Raw genomic sequence first — 18,521 nt, forward strand, 5'->3', positions numbered from 1 at the left:
CAAGGTACCAGACCTTGTTCCCGAGGAGAGAAGCCCAGATAGAGCAGACCGTCAGCTCAACGCGGGGGACAGGGTGTCCGCCAAGAACCCACTGAAGTCCCACGGGTCAGCGTCTGTGGGCAACGGCTCCCTCTGCGTCCAAAGCTGCAGGGGAGCGGATTTCTCCCATTCCAAGAGGGGTTAATCAACACACCAAAAGACACAAGTTCAGGAGGAAGGGTCCCTACATTGTCAACCCGTGTGCGGGACCAGCACACCCCTCCAGAGGCAACCAGCATCCGGCCTTGGTTTACAGTACGGACTCTGTGTGGATTATTCCTAATCGTGAGTACACCGGTGTCACCCGGCCCAACCTGCCGACAACGCCCCAGCCCTGCTCCTTACCCACACCTGGGCCCCGGGACTGCAACAAACCCCTACCTGTGAAGGGGGAATCACCTTGCTGCCCCACTACATCACCGGTCCCGGGACGGCGGCCCCGAGAGGCAGCGGTGGTGCCACCATCCCATCACCGCAACCCACGGGTGGCATCACAGACAATCTCCCCTGCAAATACCCCCCTCTTTCACTGTCTGCGTGGACGGGCGGTTGCGCGAGCCCCGGGTCATGATGTCACCACTCGAGCCCCAGACATGATCCCGGACCTGAGCGCCACTCGAGCAGTCCCGGTTGCCGCAGCAGAGGCGGCACCCGTCCGCAACATATCCAATTGGGAGAATATTTGTTCTTAAGCATCTTCTATGTCAGCCATCCTCTGACCCACTTGCTTAATTTCTGACTGCAGGTTAGACATATCTTGTTTGTGTGATGCCTTTAGCTCTCCCAGCAGAGAATCCATCTCCCTCCTTGTTGGTATAGCTCTTAAATGTTTTTTTCCAGTCCCAAGGCTCATCCTCACTCTGTGCTGCATCCAAGGCTGGACTCCCATTCCCACCCTTTGCATGGCGCTGAGGTCGGGGTCCCCCTCCAGAACTCTGCAGTTTGTTAGTTGTGTGGGGCTGCTTGTTTATGAGCTCTGCAGCAGAACTCTCCCCCCTGGAGCAGTTACAGTTGGAGCCGGTGAGCTGGGGTTTTGGTATTCTCTGGCTGTGGTTTTGTGTGCAGCCTGCTGTGGCTGTATAGTGGTCTCCCTGCAGGTCTCTGCTTGTGTGCTCGGGGGCGCAGGGGTCAGGGTAGCGTCTGACCTACCAGTACCAGTGTCCAGCTCTTGTGAGGCCTCCTTGCCATCCTGCTGCCGCACATGTTTTCCAACCGACGCCGTCTTGTGTTGAGAGCTGCTGGTCGGCCACTCCGTTTGTGAGCCAAAATAACGGTCCGTAGATGCTGCCTCCAGTGTCCGCCCTCTTCTGCATACCATCGCCTGCCTCTTACGCCCGATTTTCAGTCTCTGGCCGTCTGTATGTCACCGGGTAAGTGGGAGCTCCGTCTCCCTGCGTCCTATCTCGCAATCAGGTCCTTTTTATGGGGGATTTCAACTATCAAGACATTCAGTGGGACATAGAATCTTCTGGTTGTGCTAAAAGCTGTAAGTTCTTATCTACTAATCAAGACAATTACCTCACTCAGGTGGTACTATACAGTAGAGGAACCAACAAGGGGAGATAATTTACTAGATCTGGTCCTGTTAAATAGACCAGATACAATTTCAGATCTACAGGTACGGGTCAGCACTTGGGCACCAACAATCATAATATGGTAAGTTTCAAAGTAATATTCAATAGATCATTTGAAAAGGGAAATGCTAAAACCTGGAATTTTAGGAAAACTGATTTCAACAAGTTAAGGGAAAAGCTTAATTGTGTAGATTGGGACAATGTCATGGTAACTGAGGATACCGAACATTAATGGGGTAAGTTTAAGGATATAGTACTAGAGTCTTGTAAAAAATGTATACCCTCTTGTAATTAAATGTCCAGGAATAAAAATAAACCACTATGGATAATTAAGACTGTACAAAGTATAATAAAACAAAAACAAAGGGCAATTAATATCTTGAAGGCTGAGAATACAGAGATAGCTTTTGAGGAGTATAAAGATGTCAATAGGAAATGTAAAAAAAAGAAATCAAGCAACCAAAATTAGCTACTGAAACAAAAATCGCCAAGGACATTAAATTGAATCCTAAAATCTTTTATAAATACCTTAATGTCAAAAGGAAAACAAAGCATAGTATCTGCCTTAGAATATAATAACAAGTTAGTTATAGAGGACAAAGAAAAGACCGAGACATTAAACAGGCACTTCTCATCCGTGTTCACCAAAGAACTGACTGTTCCAGGTATAGACCGCCCAGATTTGGTATCTACCATATTCCACTTAAAGCTACAAGAGTTACTAAACGACTTGACTGCAAAAAAAGGAGGAGTGATGGGAAAAGTAAAGGCATACACCTACGTCATTGAATTTCAAAAAAGAGGTATTGCATAGATTCAGCTGAATGTTCATAACAGTAATGTTAAGAATGGAATGATTAATAATGCACATTTAATGCATCCATTTATTGTTTCAGGTCTTCGTCATTGCCATATGCTCTTAATTCTGGACGACAAAGACAGGTTTCGAGAAGCTATCGATTGTGACAATGCTGTTTGTGCAGAAATTCCTGACCCGGATATTAACAAGGAGCTTTACGATGTTGTCACCAGCTGCATGATTCATGGGCCCTGTGCAGCACACAGGAGAAATTCACCGTGTATGGAAGATGTAAAAGGAATCTTCAGTGAAGAAACAAATATTAATATGGATGGTTATCCAGTATACCGCAGACAAAAAGATGGAATTAAGCTCAAGATTAGGGACGTGGAATTTGACAGCCGCTGGGTTGTACCATACAACCCCTACTTCTCTCAGAAATACAACGCACACATAAATGTGGAAAGCTGCTCTTCCACCTAGACTGTCAAATATATTTTCAAGTACGTGTACAAAGGACATGATGCAGCCATCATTCAAGTGAACGAAGCCAGCAACACCGGCACCTACCACTGGGACGAGATTAAGACTTACATCGACACACGATATTTGGCATTGCCTGAAGCAATGTGGCGGCTGAGAAAATGTGAGCTGTCAGTGTGATGCCCCTGCGGTAACCAGGTGTCACAAAAACAAGGTAACAACAGCTCGGATCCTACATGACTGTGCCAGTCAGTACACACACACTAGCACAACAGGACATTTACACTCTCAACCAGGCTGGGAGACCCCCCTTAGAACCAGGTGACAGGGGTGGGCACTGTGAGCTAACAGACAGCGAACTGGGAAGGGAGGAACCAGACCTGGGGGAGGAGCGAGTGACCTGGGAAGTGTGGCTAGTAAGCGGAATACAGAGACAAGGAGAAAGGAGTTGAGAAAGAAAAGAGTGAGAAATGAGCGGTAGTAAAAGGACAGGTGTCAAGACAGACAATGAAATCTTGACACACAGTGAAAGTGTGGTGCCCCTGACCTGGTCAGGCACCACAGAGTACTGCACCCATGCTGGGGCAGTGCTTACAGGTGATTCCAAAAGGTCAGAATGAGGTGTGTACACACAGACACATAGCAACCAGGTCTCTCACACCTTTAGAGGGGACACTTGGGTAGCCTCTGAAGAGGTTAGCTTTCAATTCTCAGCAAGGGGTACAGTGGAGGGGCTGGAAGCTAGGTTGCAGTGGCAGTCAGAATAGGAGGAGGAGAAAGCCAGTCTGGAGCAGTCATCCTCCCATTAAGGAAAGACATAGGTCTATACCACCAGCCCATTACCAGCGCACAAAGGACATGCTGAAGGACATGAAAGAGGCAGGAGTCATTAGGGACAGTTGCAGCCCTTGGGCAGCTCCCCTGGTCCTGGTGAAAAAGAAGGATGGCACAATGAGGATGTGTGTGGACTACAGACAGATAAACCAGATAACACACAAGGATGCCTACCCTTTGCCACGGATAGAGAAATCCCTCGTTGCCTTAAAAGCTTCGAACTACTTTTCTACCCTAGATCTCACTAGTGGCTACTGGGAAGTATCTGTAGCAGAAGACGATCGGGAGAAGACAGCCTTTACCACCCCCATGGGCCTCTGTGAGTTCAACAGCATGCCATTTGGACTCTGCAACGCCCCCAAGATCTTCCAGAGGTTGATGGAGTGCTGCCTGGGGCACCTCAACTTTGAAACCGTCCTGCTCTACCTGGATGACGTCATCGTGTACTCCAAGACCTATGAGGACCACCTGAAACACCTGGCTGAAGTCTTTGAAGCACTATCCCGATATGGGATGAAGCTGAAGCCATCCAAGTGTCATTTACAAAGGTCCAGTACCTAGGTCATGTGGTCAGTGCAGGAGGAGTAGCACCGGACCCAGAGAAGGTCACAGTCATCCAGAGATGGCCCACACCCACCACCGTCCGGGAGGTACGTCAGTTCCTTGGCTTGGTAGGCTACTACAGAAGGTTCATCAAGGGCTATACGAACATAGCGGCACCTTTGCAAGAGCTCCTGGTAGGCCAAGCAAAGAAGGTCACCGTACACCTGGGGAGAGCAGAAGAACACTCCTTCAGACAAATGAAAGGGGCCTTGACGGGTGAAGAGATTCTAGCCTACCTTGATTACAGTGTACCCTTTGTACTGTACACAGATGCTAGCAATGTGGGGCTGGGAGCAGTGCTTTCACAGGTACAGAAGGACAAGGAACGTGTGATCGCTTACGCCAGCAGGGAGCTCCGGCCTACTGAAAGAAACCCAGAAAACTATAGTTCATTCAAGCTAGAGTTCCTGGCCATGGTCTGGTTTATCACAGAGCGATTCAAGCACTACCTAGCAGCCGTCAAATTCACCGTCTTCACGGATAACAACCCCTAACCCACTTGAATACTGCTAAATTGGGTGCCATGGAGCAACGTTGGGTAGCCCGACTAGCAAATTATGATTTTACTGTCAAGTATCGCGCCGGTCGCAAGAATGGCAACACAGATGCTCTGTCAAGGATGCCTCACTTAGCAGACGAGGGTGAAGATGTAGATGACCTTGAAGAGATTGAACTGCCAGCGTTCCATCGGCCTGGGGCCAACCAGTGCCAGCAGTCACACACCAGCCACCAAGAAATGGTCCTGAATCCGCTACCTCACTACAACTGGAAGGAGACTCAGGAGAATGATCCAGCAATCGGCTTGGTGAAGAAGCTGATCACTCAACCTGGCGCCAGCCTTGATTCAGAAACCCCACCTGAAGCACAGCACTTGTGGAGAGAGAGGGGTCGATTATTCATCTACCAAGACAAACTCTACAGGAGCATCATTGACCCAAAGACGCATAAGAAGGTGTGGCAGGTGATTGTACCACAGAAGGATGCTCGGATGGTGCTGGAAGCCTATCACAATGGCGCAGGCCACTTTGGTTGGAAGAAACTGGAGGCACTACTCAAAGAAAGATTCTACTGGGTGGGCATGAGATCTGCCCTGGAGAAGTGGTGTCGAGACTGCGGTCCATGCAATCTCAGAATAAAAGACCATCACAGTCAGAGAGCACCGCTCCAGACGATCCAAACCAAACAACCCCTGGAAATAGTGGCCCTGGACCATTGAAAGTTGGCGCCCAGCAGACAAGGCTACAACTATGCTCTCACTATGGTTGATCTGCAAGAAGATCCGTACCACGTCTTACCATCCTCAGGCCAATGGCATGTGCGATAAGATGAATCACATTGTTCTTGACCTCCTGAAAACTCTACCACTGGAAGAAAGATGCCTGTGGCCAGAGAAGCTGCCTGACCTGGTGGACATGTATAACAACGTCCCCGTGAGTTCCACGAACTGCACATCGGCATATCTGATGAGGGCCAGACCTGGAAGACTGCCAGTGGATCTGGAAATGGGAATTGAGACCCCCGAAGACCCTCTACAAGGTGCCGATTGGGATTCCACTCGCCAGGCCCAGTAGAAGAGAGTACAAGAGTGACTGGAGCGAAGCTTGACCTAGCAGCGGGAGAGACAAGAAAAAGCCTACAATCAAAATGCACTTGCTGCCCCTTTGATGCCTGGAGAAGTAGTTCTCAGGAGAAATAGAAGAAATCACAAACTCGACAATCACTGGGAAGCAGAACCCTACACCATGTTACAGTTAACACCTAGCCATGAGAAGACATGCCTCATCAGCAAAGATGGAGGAAATATGACAGCTGTGGTTTCTACAGAACACTTTAAGATATGCCCTTAAAAGCTAAGAATCCCTGAGGAAGTCCCCAACCCTTCGCCAGTCGAAGAACCAAGAGAGAAGATGATCCATACTGTGCTTGGAGATTTCCCTGCAAGTTGGCCTCACTACAATGGAGTCATTGTAATTCCAGTAATCACCTTCCCTCAACCGAGAGAAGAAGCTTGAGGACAAGAAGAACCTGTTCAGAATCTAGAAGAGCCTAGTGAAGCTGAATCAGGAAACCATGCACTGGTATCAGCACCCAGTACACCCATCATTCACATTCATCCACAAACTCTCGCATTGTAAAAAGTTACCTCAGTGGTACCAACCCAGAGCACGCCTGTTTATGGGGCCTGGCTCTGCACCACCAGGGAGCACACCTGTTTATGGGACCTGCTCTCCAACACATGGAACCTGGTACGCCTGTTTATGAGGCCTACCCTACACCAGCCTCCTCAGGAGAGGAAGATTGGAGGAAAGCTCTGGGATAGAGCTGGCCCAGACCTGGTCACCAAAGGGACCGGTGACCTGCCTCCTGGGAGTTGCTGGGTGGGTCCAGGACTTGTGGGTGGTGGGTGGTGATGGAATGGTACCTGGTATGTTTTGAATGTAAATAACATCCCCTGTATGGGAAAAGTTGTATTTAACCTTGTTTCTTGTCTTTGCAGCCCGAGGACAAGCTGATGATAACTAAGGGGGAATGTGGCACCCCTGACCTGGTCAGGCACCACAGAGTACTGCACCCATGCTGGGACAGTGCTTCCAGGTAATTCCAAAAGGCCAGAATGAGGTGTGTACACACAGACACATAGCAACCAGGTTTCCCACACCTTTAGAGGGGACCCTTGGGTAGCCTCTGAAGAGGTTAGCTTTCAATTCTCAGCAAGGGGTGCAGTGGAGGGGCTGGAAGCTAGGTTGCAGTGGCAGTCAGAATAGGAGGAGGAGCAAGCCAGTCTGGAGCAGTGTACAGAAGTTGCTGAAGGAAGCAGACGTACTGCCACGCTAGTCAGACCCTGCACGTGTGGTAGCTGTTAGCGGAGATGTCCATGACCAGAAAGTGAGTCTGAAAGACACCTGAGGAGAGGCAGTTGAGTACGGGGACTGCTGGTGACTGGACACGCACAAGGAACAGGTCCCTAGAGCCAGACATCCATTTACTGATCTGCTAAACCTGCCAGTGAGGGGACTAGAGGTTCCTCACCAGATATAGAGAGTTCGAGCCTCAGCAGCAACAGGGGGACCCATAAGGAGATAGGGCCAGAAGCCATCTCACCTGGTCCACGCTGCCGGCAAACGGGCCAGAAAGGGGAGGAAAGGCAGTAGCAACTTCCCTGGATGAATCCCACGATACTGCAAGTCAGGGGTTATCTGAAACAAAAGAAGTGCTAGGAAGGCGAGTTAACGGCTACCCTCAGTTCGGCCTGAAGGAGTTCCAGGTTCCACCTGGTTTAATCACAGCATCGCCCGGGTACCTCACAAACCAACTAAAAGTGAGTAAACAAGTTGAAAGACTGCTTGGACTGCGACTGAGTTATTCTGCTACCTGTTGTTCCACACACCCGAGTCCCTGGGGCCAGCCTCACTTACAGGAGGCGACACCACCAGACTGCAGACACCATCAGCCCCAGACGCTCGTTAAACCTGCAGTGGCGGTCACCCATAACCCTGACCGCGAACCGTGAGTGGCGTCACGACTCCCATGTAAATAAACCTGACATACCTGTTGCCAGCGGTAATCAAGTGGAGCCCCTGTGGCATCCCAGAAGGTGGAGTGACGTCCCTGAGGCGACCGCTACATGTGGGCGATACAAAAATAGCAAAGACCCTGCAAAGACCTGAGTAGAAAGATCAGCCACTCAGAGGAGAAAGTAGCTGGAGAGTGAGAGAGTAAGCTCCAAGGACAGAGTGATCCCGTGGGGTTGACATCCAGGGCTCCCAGTACTTTGCACGCACGGAATGCAGATCCCAGAACAGACCAGGACTTCAAGCCATCTGTTAACTCTGGCAGGCAGGTGGGTTTTCAGGACTCATCTGCCACTACTAATGTCCGAGGCATCGGCAGCAAAGGGACGACCGGGACATATTCCCTTAAATAGTCCAAGCTGCCTGCGGCAGGACCAGACACCAGACGGACCTCGAGGAGCTCCACGCCAGGGAGGACCGACAAATGCACCAGAGTGCATTCGTGGGAGTGCATTCGTGGGACAGTGGCACCAGGTTGGCTGGTACAGCTATAGAGGACTCGGGCGCACTTGGGATCCAGCATTTCTCCAGGGTGCGAATCCAGTAAGTAAACACAACCAAACGTCACTCCCTGTCTGGACTGATTTATTGCCGTGCGCCTCCACGTTAACCCTCCACCTACCCATGGGGTAAAGCCCTACTCGCGGAGGGCTCCACCATCCACGCTGCTCCCATCCATCTTCACAAGCAGGAACCCGCAGCGGAGGCCCTACCATCCCTGGCCGCACACCGCGAGTTGCGTAGTAGGACTATATTTTTATTTTTATTTTTAATTTCTTATTTAAAACTGGTCGACGGTGTCCCCGGATCTGGAACCACTGGAGCCATGGACAATCAGGATCCGACCAGCCCGGCTGCCCCAGGGTCTGACATCTGCATGTTCCCATGCTGTAGAAAGACTTCCGGTACACCTACCTTTCCAACAATCAAGTTTACTTTGAGGATGGAACGGAGCAGCGTTCTCTGGAAAAAGCTCAGTGTGATGGCAAAAAACTTACCAAATGGTTCGTTCTAAACTAAACTGATCCGTCAGCACGTCAGTATTTATATTGTGAAATACCCTACCATTATGTCTGGACAAATAAGTTTTTGAAGACAAGAAAAAGAGATGCTGACAAGATCCTTCCAAGAATGTACTCTGTCTCTCCACAAGATATGGAAAGATTTTCCCTGCACCTACTCCTGATGCATATCAAGGGTGTCACGTCCCCACCGGAGCCCGCTCCTGCGACTTCTGCTCTGATCGCCAGACGATGCCATGTTCCCACCATGGATAGTGCTGGTGATGGGAGAGGAGTCGGTGCCCGTGGCTCTGCGGAGCACAGGCTCCGCTCATCCACTAGGCTGGGTTTCCCTGGAACCTGCAGTACCACTGGCTGACTGTAGGTGGCGTGTGTGTCTTCCAGCTGAAGTTGCCAACATTCACCTGCAGCCAATGGGAAGACACCACACCCTTCTTATTCCCCCTCCTGTCACATGACCACTGCCAGAGATAGTTCTGTACTCCTTGCTCATGTACTGTTTGTATGTTGATTCCTGTGCGCTGACCTTTGCTTGTTTTTTTGACTACCCTGCTGCCTGTCGTTTTTGTACCTTGCTGCCAGTTCCGGATTTGACCTCTGCTTTGTCTCCTCACTACGCCCTTGCCTGCCGATTCGGTTCCTGTTTTGCATCTCCTGGTTTTTGACCCTGCCTGACGACCACGGACTACAGCCTACCACAGGTAGTGATCTCTGGAGCTCTGTGTAATTCCAAATCCCTGTATAGGGGTTAAAGGGTTGCAGAGTTCTTGGGGTCCTGCTTTGTGAGCGGCTTTTCTCCAGACTCCCCTTACACCCAGTCTGAGTCTGTGGCTCAAATCAGGCATTACATTATCTCTGGCCACTAACACAAGAAAAAAAAAAAGAGATGGATCCTCTCCAAACTGTGATGGACCAGGTGCTGACCCTGTGTGGCTTGGTTCGGGGACTCGCACAGCAAGTACAAGAGCTCCAATCTGCCCAGGTTCAAGCTTCTGCAGCACCTCCCTCATCATGTCCAGAGTCCTGTCGACGTCAAGGGAGCAGATCACGTTGGGGAGACCATCATGGAGAGCCTGGATCTCAGAGATAATCACTTCCAGAGCAGCAACTGCACCTGAGTGAGCCCCAGGATACTCACTCAGGCTCCCAGGTACTTCCTGCAGACCCTATAAAGTTAATGTTACCTGTCTCATTGTCTCACCAGGGAAAAGCTGTGTGGCTGCAGGTTTTTGTTGATTGTGGCTCTGCTGCTAATTTCATAAATTCTGATGTAGCAAAAGAGCTGGGTTTGCCTTTGCTGAGACTGAACTCTCCCATTAAAATCTCTGCTATTGATAAAACCCCTCTCACTCAGGGTGTGGTTAACCTTGTAACTCCCGAAATGTCCATGCTTGTTGGGGCTCTGCATGTAGAATCAGTGTAATTTTTTGTTCTTGAGAACCTGACAGCAGCAGTGGTATTGGGCATGCCATGGCTGCGCAACATAACCCGGTCATAGACTGGCACCAGGGTGAGATTGTGCGCTGGAGCCCTGAGTGTCAGGAGACATGTATGTCGTTATCTGTTAACCTGACTAGAGCTGACCCTGTCCTCATACCTCATGCATTCAGGGATTTTGCTGACGTGTTCTCTGCTTCTGACTCTGAAAAATTACCTCCACACAGAGATTATGAATGCCCCATAAATTTGGTCCCCAATTCCTGACTCCCCAAGGGTAGGATTTATAATCTTTCTGGTCCAGAACGTCAGCCCATGAAAGATTATATAGCAGACAGTCTGCAGAGAAGGTTTATCAGACCATCCAAGTCGCCAGTCGGCGCTGGATTCTTTTTTGTGGAGAAAAAAAGATGGTGGTGGCCTCAGACCTTGTATTGACTACCGTGAACTTAATGCTATTACTGTAAAGAATCAGTACCCTCTGCCACTCATCCCTGATCTCTTTAACCAGCTCACAGGAGCCCGGTACTTCACGAAGCTGGATCTCAGTGGTGCATATAACCTAATCCGCATCAGAGAAGGAGATGAATGGAAAACAGCATTTAATACTCCAGAGGGACACTATGAGTACCTAGTAATGCCTTTTGGGTTAAGCAATGCGCCGGCTGTGTTTTAGAACTTTGTTAATGACATTTTCAGAGATATCTGTGGTCAATATGTGGTGGTCTATCTGGATGACATCCTGATTTATTCTCCTTATGCTAAGTCACATGTCAAACATGTCCGCACAGTACTCCAGAGACTCAGGGAGAACTCCCTATTTGCTAAGTTTCAAAAAGGTTTTTTTTTGTTGATGAGGTTAATTTCCTGGGTTATATATTGTCTGCAGAAGGCTTCCGCATGGATCCCCCTAAGCTACAGCCGATTAAGGAGTGGGTGCAACCCAAGTCCCTGAAAGCCTTGCAGCGTTTCCTTGGGTTTGCAAATTATTATCGCAAATTTATTAGGGTTTTTTCCAAGATTGCCAAACCCCTCACAGATTTGACTAAAAAGGGGGCTGATGTGGTTAATTGGAAGCCAGAGGCGATCCATGCCTTCGCTACATTAAAAGAATGTTTTTCCTCAGACCCGATTCTTGTTCAGCCTGACCTTATGCGTCCGTTTATTGTGGAAGTCGATGCATCCGAGGTTGGAGTGGGAGCGGTGCTATCCCAAGGCACTCCGTCTCTCACTCAACTCCGTCCTTGTGCCTTCTTTTCCCGCAAATTTTCTCCCACTGAGACAAACTATGATATTGGTAATCGTGAGCTGTTGTCCATTAAATGGGCCTTCAAGGAATGGCGCCACTTCCTCGAAGGCGCCAAACATAAGGTCACAGTCATCACAGACCATAAGAACCTCACTTATCTGGAATCTGCTAAGAGACTCAATTCTAGGCAAGCTAGGTGGGCATTGTTCTTCTCCAGATTTGGTTTCATGGTGACGTTTCGGCCCGGTACCAAGAACACAACAGCTGATGCACTCTCCCGTAGCTTCTGTCCCTCTCAGTCAGAAAACATCGAACCAGTCCCTATTTTAGATAAGGGCATTGTTGTATTATCGGTATCCATAGATTTGATAGAAGCCCCTGAAACCACTCCTGACTGTAAACTGTTTGTCGCTTCCCCACTTTGTTTACGGGTACTTCAGGAATCCCATAATTCTGTCCTTGCAGGCCACCCTGGTATAGGCAATACCATCCGACTTGTAACTAGGAGCTTTTTGTGGCCAACCATAGCAAAGGACTGTAAGGAATACGTACTGGCCTGTGAAACTTGTGCTCGAGCCAAGACACCCCGTACCCGTCCCGCTGGATTTCTCCAGTCCCTACCTATTCCAGAAAGTTTTTGGACCCACCTCTCCATGGACTTCATCACTGACCTTCCACCCTCAGAAGGGAAGACTTGTATCTGGGTAGTAGTGGATAGATTCAGTAAACAGTGTCATTTTGTTCCATTGTCCGGTTTACCTAATTCTGAAATGCTTAGCAGGTTGTTCATTAGGCATATTGTGTGGTTACACGGAGTTCCTGAAAATATTGTTTCTGACAGAGGAACGCAGTTCGTCTCGAAGTTCTGGAGGGCTTTTTGTAAAAAGATTAATATAGAGTTATCTTTTTCTTCCGCCTACCACCCAGAGACCAATGGTCAGATGGAACGTACTAATCAAAAATTAGAACGATATCTCCGGTGTTATGTGTCTGATCATCAGTCTGACTGGGTGGAATATCTGCCGCTAGCTGAGTTTGCCATTAATAACCAGTATCAAGAGTCTATACAGACTACCCCTTTTTTTTTGCAATTTCAGGTTGCATCCACGTTTTGGGTCCTTTTTCTTCCGCTATGGTGGATACTCCTGAGGCTGAAAGCACTGTGAACAAACTGAAGGCTATCTGGTCTGAGGTGAAAGAGAACTTGAAGAGGGCACAGGGTGGTGAAGCCTCAGCTGCTAATAAGAGGCGTTCCAAGGGCCCAAGCCTTGGAGTTGGGATAAGGTATGGTTGTCCACCCGTCATAAGAAACTCAAGGTCCCTTCTGCTAAGCTGGGTCCCAGATTTATTGGACCTTACGAGATAGTCGAGGTCCTCAATCCCACAACTTTCCGCTTGAACCTCCCTCAGTCCTTCAAAATATCGAACGTGTTCCACAAATCCCTCCTCAAGTTGTATCGTGTTCCCATTCATCCAGTCAGGCCCTCCCCTCCTCCTGTTTTGGTCAAGGGTAACCTGGAGTATGAAGTACAGAGAATCCTTGACTCCCGTATTGTTAGGGGGGCAGTGCAGTATCTTGTCCATTGGAAGGGTTATGGCCCGGAGGAGCGGTCATGGGTCCCAGCAAGTGAGGTCCATGCTAAAGGTCTTGTCAGGCGATTTCACTTCCAGTTCCCTGACAAGCCGGGTTTTGAGGGTCCAGTGGCCCCTCTTGGAGGGGGGGTACTGTCATGTCCCCAACGGAGCCCGCTCCTGCGACTTCTGCTCTGATCACCAGACGATGCCATGTTCCCACCATGGATAGTGCTGGTGATGGGAGAGGAGTCGATGCCCGTGGCTCTGCGGAGCACAGGCTCCGCTCATCCACTAGGCTGGGTTTCCCTGGAACCTGCAGTACCACTGGCTGACTGTAGGTGGCGTGTGTGTCTTCCAGCTGAAGTTGCCAACATTCACCTGCAGCCAATGGGAAGACGCCACACCCTTCTTATTCCCCCTCCTGTCACATGACCACTGCCAGAGATAGTTCTGTACTCCTTGCTCATGTGCTGTTTGTATGTTGATTCCTGTGCGCTGACCTTTGCTTGTTTTTTGACTACCCTGCTGCCTGCCGTTTTTGTACCTTGCTGCCAGTTCTGGATTTGACCTCTGCTTTGTCTCCTCACTACGCCCTTGCCTGCCGATTCGGTTCCTGTTTTGCATCTCCTGGTTTTTGACCCTGCCTGACGACCACAGACTACAGCCTACCACAGGTAGTGATCTCTGGAGCTCTGTGTAATTCCAAATCTCTGTATAGGGGTTAAAGGGTTGCAGAGTTCTTGGGGTCCTGCTTTGTGAGCGGCTTTTCTCTAGACTCCCCTTACACCCAGTCTGAGTCTGTGGCTCCAATCAGGCATTACAAAGGGCAAGTCATATTCATCTAATTGTACGTTATTAGATCATCCTGACTTTTTTTTATAATTTTTAATTATTTTCTTTATGTTGTTTACAGGTGCGAAATCATTTGAAGATCTGAGAACAATGGAAGGACACACATACGAAACTTATATTCTGGCAGCAAGGGTCATAGGATTATTGCATAATAACTCAGAGTGAGAGAGAAAACCATGGAAGAAGCATCTTTATTTAGAATGCCCGGTGAGCCTCGACAGCTATTTGCTTCAATCCTGAACCACGCCAACATCACAAGTGGACTTGATTTATAGAACAAATATAAAAATAACATGATGGAAGACTTCCTCCTGACTCACAGTGAATACATGGCCGAGCAGCAAACTCTTTCTGATATCCAAGACCACTTACGACAGTTTGCTAAAGATTGCAAAAGTTGTGGACTACATTCCCCATCAGATGCATATCAAATGTGTGACATTGTTGATGTGGAAAGGGAGAAACATGAATCTGAACAACTGCAGTTTCTGATGAACCTAGAACGAGGCACCTTTGAAGCAATCATGAATGCAGTTAATAATTAGGGATGAGCGAATGTATTCGCCACTATTCGGTATCCGACGGATAACAGGCTATTCGCATCATTCGCTATCTGACGAATAAAACATTTATGACTTCCTGGCGCCTATTTTCCAGCCAATGAACACATCTGATGTTGCTTGCCCTCACAGTAATGCCGCAGCCATCTTTGTTGTGGTGTTACTGTGATTGGCTTGGCCACACAGTATCATAAAGACTATACAAATAGGTCCAGAAATATTTGGACAGTGACACAAGTTTTGTTATTTTAGCTGTTTACAAAAACATGTTCAGAAATACAATTATATATATAATATAGGCTGAAAGTGCACACTCCCAGCTGCAATATGAGAGTTTTCCCATCCAAATCGGAGAAAGGGTTTAGGAATCATAGCTCTGTAATGCATAGCCTCCTCTTTTTAAAGGGACCAAAAGTAATTGGACAAGGGACTCTAAGGGCTGCAATTAACTCTGAAGGTGTTTCCCTCGTTAACCTGTAATCAATGAAGTAGTTAAAAGGTCTGGGGTTGATTACAGGTGTGTGGTTTTGCATTTGGAAGCTGTTGCTGTGACCAGACAACATGCGGTCTAAGGAACTCTCAATTGAGGTGAAGCAGAACATCCTGAGGCTGAAAAAAAAGAAAAAATCCATCAGAGAGATAGCAGACATGCTTGGAGTAGCAAAATCAACAGTCGGGTAAATTCTGAGAAAAAAGGAATTGACTGGTGAGCTTGGGAACTCAAAAAGGCCTGGGCGTCCACGGATGACAACAGTGGTGGATGATCGCCGCATACTTTCTTTGGTGAAGAAGAACCCGTTTACAACATCAACTAAAGTCCAGAACACTCTCAGTGAAGTAGGTGTATCTGTCTCTAAGTCAACAGTAAAGAGAAGACTCCATGAAAGTAAATACAAAGGGTTCACATCTAGATGCAAACCATTCATCAATTCCAAAAATAGACAGGCCAGAGTTAAATTTGCTGAAAAACACCTCATGAAGCCAGCTCAGTTCTGGAAAAGTATTCTATGGACAGATGAGACAAAGATCAACCTGTACCAGAATGATGGGAAGAAAAAAGTTTGGAGAAGAAAGGGAACGGCACATGATCCAAGGCACACCACATCCTCTGTAAAACAAGGTGGAGGCAACGTGATGGCATGGGCATGCATGGCTTTCAACGGCACTGGGTCACTTGTGTTTATTGATGACATAACAGCAGACAAGAGTAGCCGGATGAATTCTGAAGTGTACCGGGATATACTTTCAGCCCAGATTCAGCCAAATGCCGCAAAGTTGATCGGACGGCGCTTCATAGTACAGATGGACAATGACCCCAAGCATACAGCCAAAGCTACCCAGGAGTTCATGAGTGCAAAAAAGTGGAACATTCTGCAATGGCCAAGTCAATCACCAGATCTTAACCCAATTGAGCATGCATTTCACTTGCTCAAATCCAGACTTAAGACGGAAAGACCCACAAACAAGCAAGACCTGAAGGCTGCGGCTGTAAAGGCCTGGCAAAGCATTAAGAAGGAGGAAACCCAGCATTTGGTGATGTCCATGGGTTCCAGACTTAAGGCAGTGATTGCCTCCAAAGGATTCGCAACAAAATATTGAAAATAAAAATATTTTGTTTGGGTTTGGTTTATTTGTCCAATTACTTTTGACCTCTTAAAATGTGGAGTGTTTGTAAAGAAATGTGTACAATTCCTACAATTTCTATCAGATATTTTTGTTCGAGCGAGGTACTGAGCGAGCGAGGTGCTGAACTGAACTTAAGTGCTGAATTTAAGATAAGTGCATAGTTTCAACACAATTACATAGTTTGACACAAGAACATAGTTTGAATTTATCCTTAGACGTTTTCCATTGGGTTTCTTTAGTTTTTTTCTCTTTGTTTTTCTACTTTACTGTTGATCCCCATTTGATAGGTGCTCCATGGACAATGCTACCAGGTGTGTATCTTGTCAGATGTATGCATGCGTTGAGCAGCCGTTCGAGGGTGACTATGTCTGCACTCGATGCAAGCATGTTGCGTGTTTGGAAGCCAAGGTAACTGATCTAAATAAGCAGCTTGCAACACTAAGGGGCATTGCAAACCTGGAGAGGAGTTTAGAGCTCACTGAGCTTTCTCTGGCTGGGGCCAGTGATATGGAGGAGGGTGGAGGTGGGGAAGATCAGGACCCAGAGGTAGGTAGCTGGGTAACAGTTAGAAGAAGAGGTAGGGGGAAAAGTGTCAGGGAGCCTAGTCCTGACCTGGCACAACCTAGTAAATATGCCTGTTTGGCTGATATTAGGAATGAAGGGCCTGGACTAGGGTCACTACAGCAGGATGTTGCTCCTAGCAACCAGGAAAACAACTGCTGTAGGAAGGAGGGAAATAGGAGTGCAGCAAAGCCCAGACAGATGTTGGTGGTAGGGGACTCTATAATTAGGCGGACAGACAGGGTCATCTGTCGCCGAGACCGTGAATGCCGAACAGTGTGTTGTCTGCCGGGTGCTCGGGTTCGGCATATTGTGGATCGGATAGACAGATTGCTGGGTGGGGCTGGGGAAAACCCAGCGGTCATGGTGCACATTGGTACTAATGACAAAGTTAGAGGCAGGTGGAAGGTCCTTAAAAATGATTACAGGGAACTAGGAGAGAAGCTGAAGTCCAGGACCTCCAAGGTGGTGTTTTCAGAAATACTACCGGTGCCACGAGCGTCACTAGAAAGACAGCGGGAGCTTAGGGAGATAAATATGTGGCTTAGAAATTGGTGCAGGAAGGAAGGGTTCGGGTTCATGGAGAACTGGGCCGACTTCTCAGTCGGCTACAGGCTCTACGGTAGGGACGGGCTGCACCTCAATGGGGAAGGTGCAGCTGTGCTGGGGGAGAAAATGGTCAGACGGATGGAGGAGCTTTTAAACTAGGATGGGGGGGGAGGGAGAGTAGTGGAGCAAATAAGGGGATAGATAGAGCAGATAGAGACAGGGAGACGGTAGGGGTCAATGAAGGATTAGGGGGGGATGGGACATACAAGGAACGTAGGGAGGCTAGGAGTAATAAAGGTGTTAATAGGATTAAATGTCTACTGGCAAATGCAAGAAGTCTTGCAAACAAAATGAATGAATTGGAGACTCTTATGTTAACCATGGATTATGATGTGGTGGGCATTACGGAAACCTGGCTGGATGAAAGCCATGACTGGGTGACAAACATACAGGGTTATAGTACATTTAGGAAGGACAGGAAAGGCCAAAAAGGTGGTGGGGTGTGTATATTTATTAAATCTAACCTAAAACCTGTGTTGTATGATGACATTGAGGGGAACAGCAACAATGTAGAGTCAGTATGGGTAAATGTACATGGGGAGGGGAATAATGGAAAAATGCTAATTGGAGTTTGCTATAAGCCTCCTAACATACCTGAACAAATAGAGGGTGAAATGCTGGAACAAATTGAAAAGGCAGCTAATAATAATAATCGGGTTCTTATTATGGGGGATTTCAACTATCCAGACATTCAGTGGGACATAGAATCTTCTGGTTCTGCTAAAAGCTGTAAGTTCTTATCTACCATTCAAGACCATTTCCTCTCTCAGATGGTAGGTGAACCGACCAGGGGAGATAATTTGCTAGATCTGGTCCTGTCAAATAGACCGGATACAATTTCAGATCTACAGGTCCGGGAGCACTTGGGCACCAGCGATCATAATATGGTAAGCTTCAACATAATATTCAATAGAACATTTCAAAGGGGGAATGCTAAAACCTGGAATTTTAGGAAAGCTGATTTCAACAAATTAAGGGAAGAGCTTAAATGTGTAGATTGGGACAAAGTCATGGTAACTGGGGATACCGAACATAAATGGGGTAAGTTTAAGGATATACTACTAGAGTCCTGTAAAAAACGTATACCCAGTGGTAATAAAATGTCCAGGAATAAAAAGAAACCACT

The sequence above is a fragment of the Anomaloglossus baeobatrachus genome, chromosome 6 (assembly GCF_048569485.1).
Source record: "Anomaloglossus baeobatrachus isolate aAnoBae1 chromosome 6, aAnoBae1.hap1, whole genome shotgun sequence".
NCBI classification, from domain to species: domain Eukaryota; kingdom Metazoa; phylum Chordata; class Amphibia; order Anura; family Aromobatidae; genus Anomaloglossus; species Anomaloglossus baeobatrachus.